Source organism: Diplotaxodon limnothrissa, linkage group LG17, assembly GCF_057381915.1.
Source record: "Diplotaxodon limnothrissa isolate DT_005_m linkage group LG17, D_limnothrissa_male_GT1.1, whole genome shotgun sequence".
In the NCBI taxonomy this organism is placed as follows: Eukaryota; Metazoa; Chordata; class Actinopteri; order Cichliformes; family Cichlidae; genus Diplotaxodon; species Diplotaxodon limnothrissa.
The window spans coordinates 9,000,480-9,010,619 of NC_140612.1; positions in this window are offsets into that span (position 1 = coordinate 9,000,480).

Below are 10,140 nucleotides of genomic sequence, written 5' to 3' on the forward strand. Positions count from 1 at the left end.
AAGAGTAAATCACTTTTTAGAGTGGAAAAATCAAGCTGAGTAAACTTCATTGAGGCTTCACTGAGCACAGCTGTGTTGACAGAGGGTTACACAGTGATGAGCACTACATATTTTCTCTTCGTGATCACTCTGATTCTTAGTCTTCTTTCTGGCCATGGCGGTGGCAGCTGCTTGCTGGTGGTGGTTGATTTCTCTCCAGGCTTTGGGTGTTTGCCTGCAGATCAATCATCTGTACCACAGTGGCTGGATCTGACCTGCCTGCTGCGGGGCTCTGCAGCACAAACATGGTTTAACCTCATAAAAAGAAAGCTAATTCATATTCACACGTTTTGTTTTGTTTTTAAAGCAAGAGAAATGGAGGAAAATGGTTTCCACAGAAGAATTTTAGGTGTCATGATGCATGTTTTTATGCTGGAGGGTAATTGGTCGATTGGCAGATGCAGAGTCCTCTTGCACACTCAAAAAACAAAACAAGAACAAAAGCACTGTAACAGATCATTGAAATTAGACAATGCTGTGCCATTTATCAAAGGTTTCCCAGCCAGAATCCACCCTACTAAATTTAATTTAGACTACCACAGACACCACAATGAGGGACTACCCCCTAATGAAATACATAATTGATGCTTTGACTCATCCAGTAGCTAGAAAAAATATTCTAGCTACAAAGAATATGCCTCTTGTGTGAAAAATACAATATGAGCAGTGAGTTATGTTTGAATACCGTGAATATGTCCCTGCTCAGACTAACACATATCAAGTAAATTTTGTTACCAGCTGAAATGCTGTAGATTTCATCCCAGTCCATCACTTTGTGTTATCTATCACCTTATTAACATCTATATTATCTATCATTTATCATCAATGGGAAATAATTAAATACATTTAAATTTTTTGTTTTGTTTTTCTTTCAGTATTTTAAAGAAAAAACGATTAAATAAGTTGCTGGAAAGATACCCTGTTACCCCAAGTGCTGACAGTCAGGTGCTTGATTAGCACCACCTGTGAGCATCGACCCTGCTACAGCGATCAGTAGGTGAGTGCTCCAAGCATGTAACATTTGACTGATCTGGATAAGGTTCATGTCATAAACCAACTTCAAGCTGGTGTTCTGCAAAACCAAGTTGGAGTTGCGATCTGGAACCAACTTCACACAGCCAATCTCTGGTCCCATATGGAGCAACGTTATCTTCAGTGATGAGTCCACATTCTGTCTATGCTAGTTGGATGTTAGGGTCACAGTGTGGAGAAGACGCAGAGACTGCTATGCTGATTGCCGCAGCTTCTGGCGTGAGGCAGCTTTACTGTAAAAAACAAGGCTTGTCATCATTGGGGACTCTGCAACCAACGGCAATCCCATATCTCCACAACCTGGAACCAAATGCTGTTCTCCATGAGTGGGATTTATCAGAGACTACCGCCAGTTTTTGGGAGTGAGAGGACAGAGTGGCCAGTCTGCAGTTCTGCCCTCAACCCCTTTGAACCTTTGTGGGATCAGTTTGGATGTGCCGTTTTTGCCGCTCGATCTGATATCCTCGTGTTGGTGTTGTTCCCAGATCATCATGAAAATGTTGTTCCAGGATCAACATTGCAAGTGACCAATCAGAATGTTGTGACGTCATACTTTTGCGACTTCGGGAAAAACCGGCGTAAAACAAAAAACTGTACTTAAACTGCGAGAAACCGCCTCTGTCCGTCGATCAACGGACCCTGACCCTAACCCTAACCCTTTAATAAACAGTAAGCAGAATTGATATTGTCCTTGCAACATTGGAATTTCATAAATGCACGAATGGCTTGGCGCGCAAAAGAATAACGTCACAACAATGTGATTGGTCACTTGCAATGTTGAACCTGGAACAACATTTTCATGATGGTCTGGGGACAACACCAACACGAGGATATCAGATCATCCGTTTTTGCCAGAGCCACACTGGCTGACCTGGCGACAATTGCTGGTCGAAGAATGGGATGACACCAGTATGCGACTGAGCTGATGACCAGCATGAGGAGCAGGTGCCCGGTTGCTGTGGCTCTGTGTGGTTCTTCCACATGCTACTGAGGCCTGTGCTTGTTAACTAAATATATACAGTACTTCAATGGCCAATATCTCTATATTTCTTTAATGATACAATTTAATAAACAACACAACAAAGAATAAGCTGTCTGACATTGCCAGAGAGGATCTGGCACGTTTTTCATGGACGCAACCCCCATATTCAACTCTGCTGCTCAACCCACGTTACAAATGTGGCTCCATTTAAGGGGAAATAAACAGGCTTTCCAACAGCAAACGACTCATAGCCAATAAACATTGTTACAAGAAACAATCCATCAAACACAAATTTCCTTTCTTTTTGTGCTAATTTTAGTTTTAAATAGCTCTATAGTTTTTATAACTTTGATTTTCAGATCAATTTATTGACCTTGACAGAGAGGTCAGAGGTCAAATGTGACATGATACTTTAAATCTTTGCATGTTACTTTCTGTATGTTGATAATGTAACGATATAACCAGTCTCGAGCAACTTCTGGTATTTTATTCCTCCACACCATCTCTATACTGCTCCAACTGCTGGTTATGAGCACGTATCACGGCCAGTTGGCGCTCATGGACTGTCGCCATTTCCCTCATCTCCTTCAGTCGCTCACTGTGACCCAGCTGACGCTCGCTCGCCTAAGAACATGTTTAGAAACAGATGGATTTATGCACAGCATTAATTCTTCAGCATCTCTGAGCAGACTGATTAATCTCATTTGTCACCATCATTAAGATGCACTCATGTCTCGTGCCATCTTCATCCAAAGTGACCTTTTACTTGTCTGACACCAAAGGCCCATGGCTTCATTTTTAAAGAGCCTTAACAAACTATAAGAAACACCAGCACTGATAGTATCAACACATACTTCAAAGTGTGTGTGTATTAGCACGTTAAAAGGAAAAAAGGTGTGTAGTATTAGAAAGAGGAGTGCTGCAGGAAACCACTGCTCCTTTTTGACCACTTTGGCAGTTTTTCTTCAGTCGGCATCCTCGGTTTGTGCAACAGAGAGTGAGAGGAGGGAAATCGTTTTGTAATATAGTATAAAACTTCACGTACATATTAGCTTTACTCATTTACCCCAGTGTGAATTTGTCTGACTCCCATCAGAAGCAGCTCTCTCAGTGCGTCTTGATTGACATAATGATATTCCAGCATGAATATTTAATCAAAGCCCATAAAGCGCCTGCAGTGCTGGATAAAATGACACAATAAAAAAACAGATGGAGTCTGACGGATCATCCTTTGAATCTTTTTTCTTTTTTAAAAAAATCTCTTAGATGTTGATAGCTGATGGCATAATAGGTTTGCTTGGGCTGCAGTTCGGTCACCTGATTGGTGGGGTTTTGTGGAGCAGCACCATCTGTCTGACCTGGTTTGCCTTCTGCTCTCGATGACTTTGGCTCAGCATCAGCATTTCTTCACCTGTTGTTTTTCCTTTGCCGAACTCTCAGCTGCAGACACAAAGATACACAAGCAGCGTCTCCCACGGCATCAGTTTCTACCAATGACACCTAAAATCATTTTAATAGAGTGGTAAAAAGATCCAGCCTTAGACAAAACTCGCTGTTGTCATCCTTATCTTGAGTAGTGACATAGTTGATAAATATTCAGCTGTAGTGCTCAGTTTATCAGCTACGTCTGTAAAACTAATGCAGTCCAACCAGCCCTTCAGTGTCTTTGGAGCTTACACTGTTTGGCTTTGTAGTAAATCTAGAGATGCACCAACTCAGCTCTGAGGCTATAATTAGTGGTAGAGTTGCACAGGGATCCATTATTATCTCAGCTTTTACTAAATGCCAAATGAATGCATTTAAAAAAAAATATTAAACAGTAAATAATAACTATTTTATAGATTGCAGTAAATGGAATTTTCCTTCTTATCTGGTGTCCCAGAAGGTATTTTCAGTTTGACTTACTTACCTTGTTGACAGGCATACCTGCACAAAGTCAGGGCTCCTTGTCTGTTTTGGATCCACACTTTGTGCTTTGTCCTTTGTGTCAAAGATGCCCTACCTATCGTAAAAACCTCATAGTATATAGCACATCAATTCAATAGATCACTTCAATGAAGAACTTTGTTGTCAGACTCCAGGGTTACTAGTGGTTACTAGCGTATTTAAAAGTAGACTGGGTGGCAGAGGTTAAGCCATAAGACCCTCTCTACTTTTAAGATTAGGCTTAAAACTTTCCTTTTTTGATAAAGTTTAGAGTTAGGACTGGATCAAGCAACCCTGAACCCTCCCTTAGTTACGCTGCAATAGGCCTAGGCTGCTGGGGGCTTCCCATGTTGCACTGAGTATTTGTTCTTCACTCACCTCTTTTCACTCTCTGCTATTATTAAACTCTGGTTCTCTTCCAATTTTTTTCTTTTGTCCTATCTTCCTTCCTGCACCACAAACTTGTCGCAGCCGCTTCTGCCGGAGGATTTTTCCTGTCAAAAGGGAGTTTTTCCTTCCCACTGTTGCCAAGTGCTCGCTCATAGGGAGTCATCTGATTGCTGGGGTTTTCTCAGTATTATTGTGGGGTCTTTACCATATAAAGCAGTTCGAGATGACTGTTGTTGTGAACTGGTGCTCTATGGTAATATAAATAAACTGAGTTGCAGATTTTTATATTTGTTGGCACTTTAAACATCACATGATTGTGTTTTAAGGGTCTAGTGAATTGCTTTCAAATTAATTATTCATAAATAATGTCATTTTCTATTGTAGCTGAACGTGTAAAAGTACTTTTAGTTCAGCCTCGCTGTGTTTTCTCTTGTAGCCTATCCTTCACAAGAAATCTAGAGAGAAATAGCTACACTATAGGCTTGCATTTGAAACAAACCCCAAACTCTTCTTCTCTATCACTGTTGAACTAACACAATAACTGTTTTCTGTCCATTTGAATAATCATGACTTTTATTTTAATTGTCAGACTGGCTGCTGTTACGTCACCCTTGGAATCTGGCTCCATTGCATTAACAAAAAGGCCTTGACCTCCGCAACTAATTACTGTGCATAGATGTAACATTAATGACTTACCAGATAATGCATGATCTTGACTACATTAAAGTGTTCAGAAACGCCCTTAAGTATTCACCCAACTTATAATTTGTAAACTGCAGTGTAGTGCACTGCTTTACAAAAAAAAGAAAAAACAGAATAAAAGGTCTGGTTTTTAGTACACGACTCTACAAGGGCAGTTTCTATCAGGTCAGCTCCTTTGAGAGATTTTCACAGCTAACGTCTTCACAGAAACCCCTCTGAAAATGTTCAGCTTTAGAGGACAAACCTCTGTGTGCTTCGGCTCAGTCACATACCAGCTGCACACAAATTTTTTCCTCTTTCTATCTCAGCCAAACTCAGCTCAGTTTAAAATGTACTTCCGTCGGTGATCTTGTGTCAAGCAGAGTATTAATTTTAAAGTGCTTGAGTATGAGTTACCATCCTTCTACTTCCCTACATTTTAAGGAAGTATTGCACTTTTTACTCCACTCTTACATTTAGTGCTTATAAAATATATGTATTTTATAAAATTTAAACCACTTTACAGACTAGTCAAAAAAGAGTCAGTACCTTTATTGATTTGTTGACAATTGATCTGGTTTGAAAAGCAGTTAGTGTGATGGTGTTATCTTTGTAACTATTTTACCAACCAAATAATCAACATTTTATACATTTAAAAAAATGTTGCTCAAAATTCTGATAACTCATTAAAAATTCAGTAATACCTCTGGAGTAAAACCATTGTGCATGAGTCAGTGGGACTATTTTTATGCACTGTGTTCTTTAGCCTTTAATATTTAGGTGCACTTGCCTGGTCATACCTGCGTATGTAATGGAGTTTATTCATGCAGTACTTTTAGTTCTAATGACACACCGCTAGACTGACTGATCTGTCAAACAAGTAGTAAATGAATGAGTAGAAAGTAACACTTAGATACTATTTTATTTTCAGTCCAGTGGTGGGGTACTAACTGTGAACTCCTGACCTCAGTCTTAGCACTGCCTAACATGCAGATGACGTGTGAAATAAAAGCTTCTTCTCTTTAGCCTTCAGGATGGTGAACTCTGACCTCTGCTTTAGCCTTGTATCATTTATGAATGAATCAAGCACACAAATCATCATTTTCTTTAAAATGGGGGCATATTTACTTATTGCATTCCATTTTAAACAGAAAAAAAATCTACATGTAAATGTAGAGTTCTAATGTATACATTTGCAACCCTAGCCTTGACCTTTTGACCTTACCGGAAGTACTCCGGAAGTGACTAATCGCATCCGGTGAGAAAAAAAAGGAGGGGTGGTTCCTGGGGGGATGGTTGAGGGATAATTCTGATCAGAGAGGGAGGGGTATGGTTCCTGGGGGGAGGAAAAGTTCAGGGGGGTGACGCAGCAGATTTCTGATGAGTCAGTGGAGATCGGAGCGCATGCTGTATAGAGAGACAGAGCGGCAGTTAGTTTTTCACAGACAGACTCATAGTTTGAATTCTGTTCAAATGTTTCAGTATTATGACAATGATCTTGATAACCATTTTCTCGGTAAAGAGCTATTTCTTTTTTCCTATAGCGGTTTTTATTTTGCTTTCTTATATCATCCTTATTACAAACGCAATAAAATACTACAAAAATTTGCATTTCCTGCGAAAATGCTGTGTGGATGCTGTAAAGCTGAAGCTGTGTGCTGAAACTAGCTGAAAAAGCTGAAAAGTTGCAGAAATTGTAAAAACTTTGCCGAAATACTTAGAAGAAATATAATAACATAGCAGAACTTCTCAGAAATATTGTAACGTAGCAGAAATATGATAACTTCTCAGAAATACAAGAAGTTAGGGGAAAAGTATAAGATAACAGAAATAATATATTTAGCCAAAAATACTTAAACATTATAGAAATACTATGATTTAGAAAAATACTACACCATAGCAGAAATACTGAGATTTAGCAGAAATACTGTGATGTACCACAAACACTGTAATTTATATTATGTTTTTGCACAAATACGATAATCTAGCAGAAAGTCTATCATTTGGCACAAATACTCTGGTTTTGCTCAAATATAAAAACATAGCAGAAACACCATTATATAGCAGTAATGCTATATTTTAAAACAAACAAACAAATAAACACATAATTTAGTAGAAATACTATGATTTAACAGAATAGTAATAACTTAAGTGGAAATATTGGAAAAGTAAAATGACCAGCTGAAAAATGACCAACAATCTAAACTAATTGTTGTTCACTTGTGAAAAGAAAATAAAGAAATAAAACGAAATTTAAAAAACAAAAACAAGAAAGAAAGAAAGAACAGTCAACAGATACACAGAATTGCAAATATGGACACATATGGAAACACACATGCACAGAGGGACACACACACACAGGATCTATGCCAGTCAACTAGTCTGAATATATTCAATTTGAATCCTACAATGAGATGCTACCAAAAACGGGTCTCTCTCTCTCTGTCACTCTCACACACACACAGCAGGAAGTGAACAGGGGCTGTTAATCCAGTTGTAAAGTCTGACGTCACTAGCAGTGTCTGGGCTCAAACTCCGCTGCAGGTCCATATATCAAACGATCACTATGGCAATACTGAGAGTTGAAAAACTGTCTAAAGTCTTTCATCTTTAATAAAATGATCAGCGTTCTGCTCTACCAGGTGTAACAATTGAGTTTAACATCCAGGCATCCATGAAAACGGAATTTATGACATTTAACGGAGTTAGAAGTTAGCAGGAAGTTAGCTCGCTAGCTTATATCTAAATACAATATAGCATGTCCTGACTGCGGGGTTTTGGAAACAAATTAAAACGTACAGCTCTGTTATCACTTCCAACATAAATGAAGACAGAAAACTAAACAGCAGTGATGTTTGTAGGGTTACTGAAGTTTGGCTAGCTGGTATATAATGATGTGCTACGTGACCGCTAGCGACACAGCTATGTTAGCATAATATAAACAAGCTAACTTTTTTTCCACTCGATAAAAGTTAACCTGGGTGTTCTCGGTGGTCAGGAACAAATGTAATCGCATGGCAGGATGCTGTAAAAGGACCAAACTTCAGCCAGGAGAACAACTCAGATAATCCATCCACAATACAAGGTTAGTAATTCATATACTGCTGCATGGGCTGGGCTGTAGTTACATCCTAAGGTTTTAGAAACTGAGCTTAAATAAATGATTAGCAGTAATAAAAGCCGAGGGAGGTCAACAGTGATCACTGACTGTTTTAGGAACTTTTTGAGATTAAATAGAAGAAAATACAAAACATTAAACATATTAACAACACAAAAGCCATATTAAACGCAGACTACTTTAGGCCCGGAAGTAGGATTCGTCACGTCATCACTGAACGATCGGATAGTGTTGGCAGCATGTTTCTAGGTCAGTCAAGAGAAGCGAAAACTGCCTCGACTTGCCCTCAAACAACGTCTTGTAACTCTGAATCTATATGGAGCATCGATATCATTATTTCACCGTAAGAGACAGCAGGCTTTGGTGAACTGTCATGGAAATTTTCAGGTCTCTGTTTAAATCCATCAAAAAGATATGACGAGAGAAAAAAGTGCCTCATTTCCAGAGTTTGAAATCTGAAGAAACCTGAGCAAGGGACAAATTTCCTACTCTCAAACAAACGTAATTCATGGCCAAACGGTAATAGTCTTATGTCTTAACTTTGCTTCGTTAAGGAGATATGACGATTTGAAAATGTGTCTCATTAGAGAAGCAGCTGTAGACTTTGTGTTGCTCTGAGATTTGATAAAAATCTGTAACTCCCACAACAATAAAAGCGACATTTTCTGAAAGCCAGCAAAAATACCTACATTTTGATGTATTTTCTGAAAAATCATAAAAATGTGACCAAAAACTTAAACATGGTTTAAATGAAATTGGTAATAGATATGAAAAAGCTGAATTACCCATAAATCAGTGCTGTAATTTGCACTAATAAACCAAACAATTGTTATAACTTTATTTTTCAATTTATATATGTATATATAAATACATAAACAAAAAACTGTACTTTAATCTTAATAACTGGACAGTACTCTGTTTTTGTAACTATACAGGCTATACAGGCTCTTGGTAAATGCATTAAGGAAATTAATGACTGGTTGTGCCACAGTTTTCTCCAGCTAAACAAAAACAAAACTGAAGTAATAGTCTTTGGTGCCAAAGAAAAACGATTACTTGTCACCAGAGAACTTAAATCTATACTAGAGATGGACCGATCCGATATTACGTATCGGTATCGGTCCGATACTGACCTAAATGACTGGATCATACTTTTCTTTCTTATTCTCATTTAAAATGTCTAGCTTTTAATAAATAATTATCTGACACACAAAGTTTTAATTTGATCTAAAATGAATAGAAGTCAATTACTGTATATAGTGACTATTAAGTCTAATATATATACCCTAGTAAGCTATAGTACTTTTTCCTTTGGGAAGGTACCATCTGTGCAGTCTGCAATTTTGTTGAAGAAAGATGTTGAATCTATTTAATATTTCTTGAAAAATAATTGATTTCTGTGCATTTTTTTTCACACTGCATCAAATTAAGGTTGATTACGTCGATTAAGCATCATGAGGTGGCGCGTGAGGGGTGGTTCCCTATTTTTTATTTATTTATTTTTGTTGTTGCTGGGAGTTGGAACCCTCTTAGTTAGGTTGCTTAATATTTACGCTAAGTACTCTTTAAAATACCAGAATAGGGAGGATGGTGTAGGTCTAAGTTTATTAGATTGATCAGTATTGCTGAACTATGAAATATTTTTTTTGTATACAGGTATAACAGAATAGCTTTAGTGTAGTTGTTGTTTTAAACTTGAGTATGAACTTGCAGACTTGCAAAATGCAGCAAGATATTTTAAAAAACAGTTTTGTTGATTAAAAAACACTATATCGGATTCATATCGGTATCGGCAGATATCCAAATTTATGATATCGGTATCGGTATCGGACATAAAAAAGTGGTATCGTGCCATCTCTAATCTATACACCTAAAAACCTCCAACCAGGTGAGAAATTTGGGTGTAGTGATGGATGCAGACCTAAACTTAGAAAAACACAGACAATAACAAAGTCAGCTTACTATCACCTCA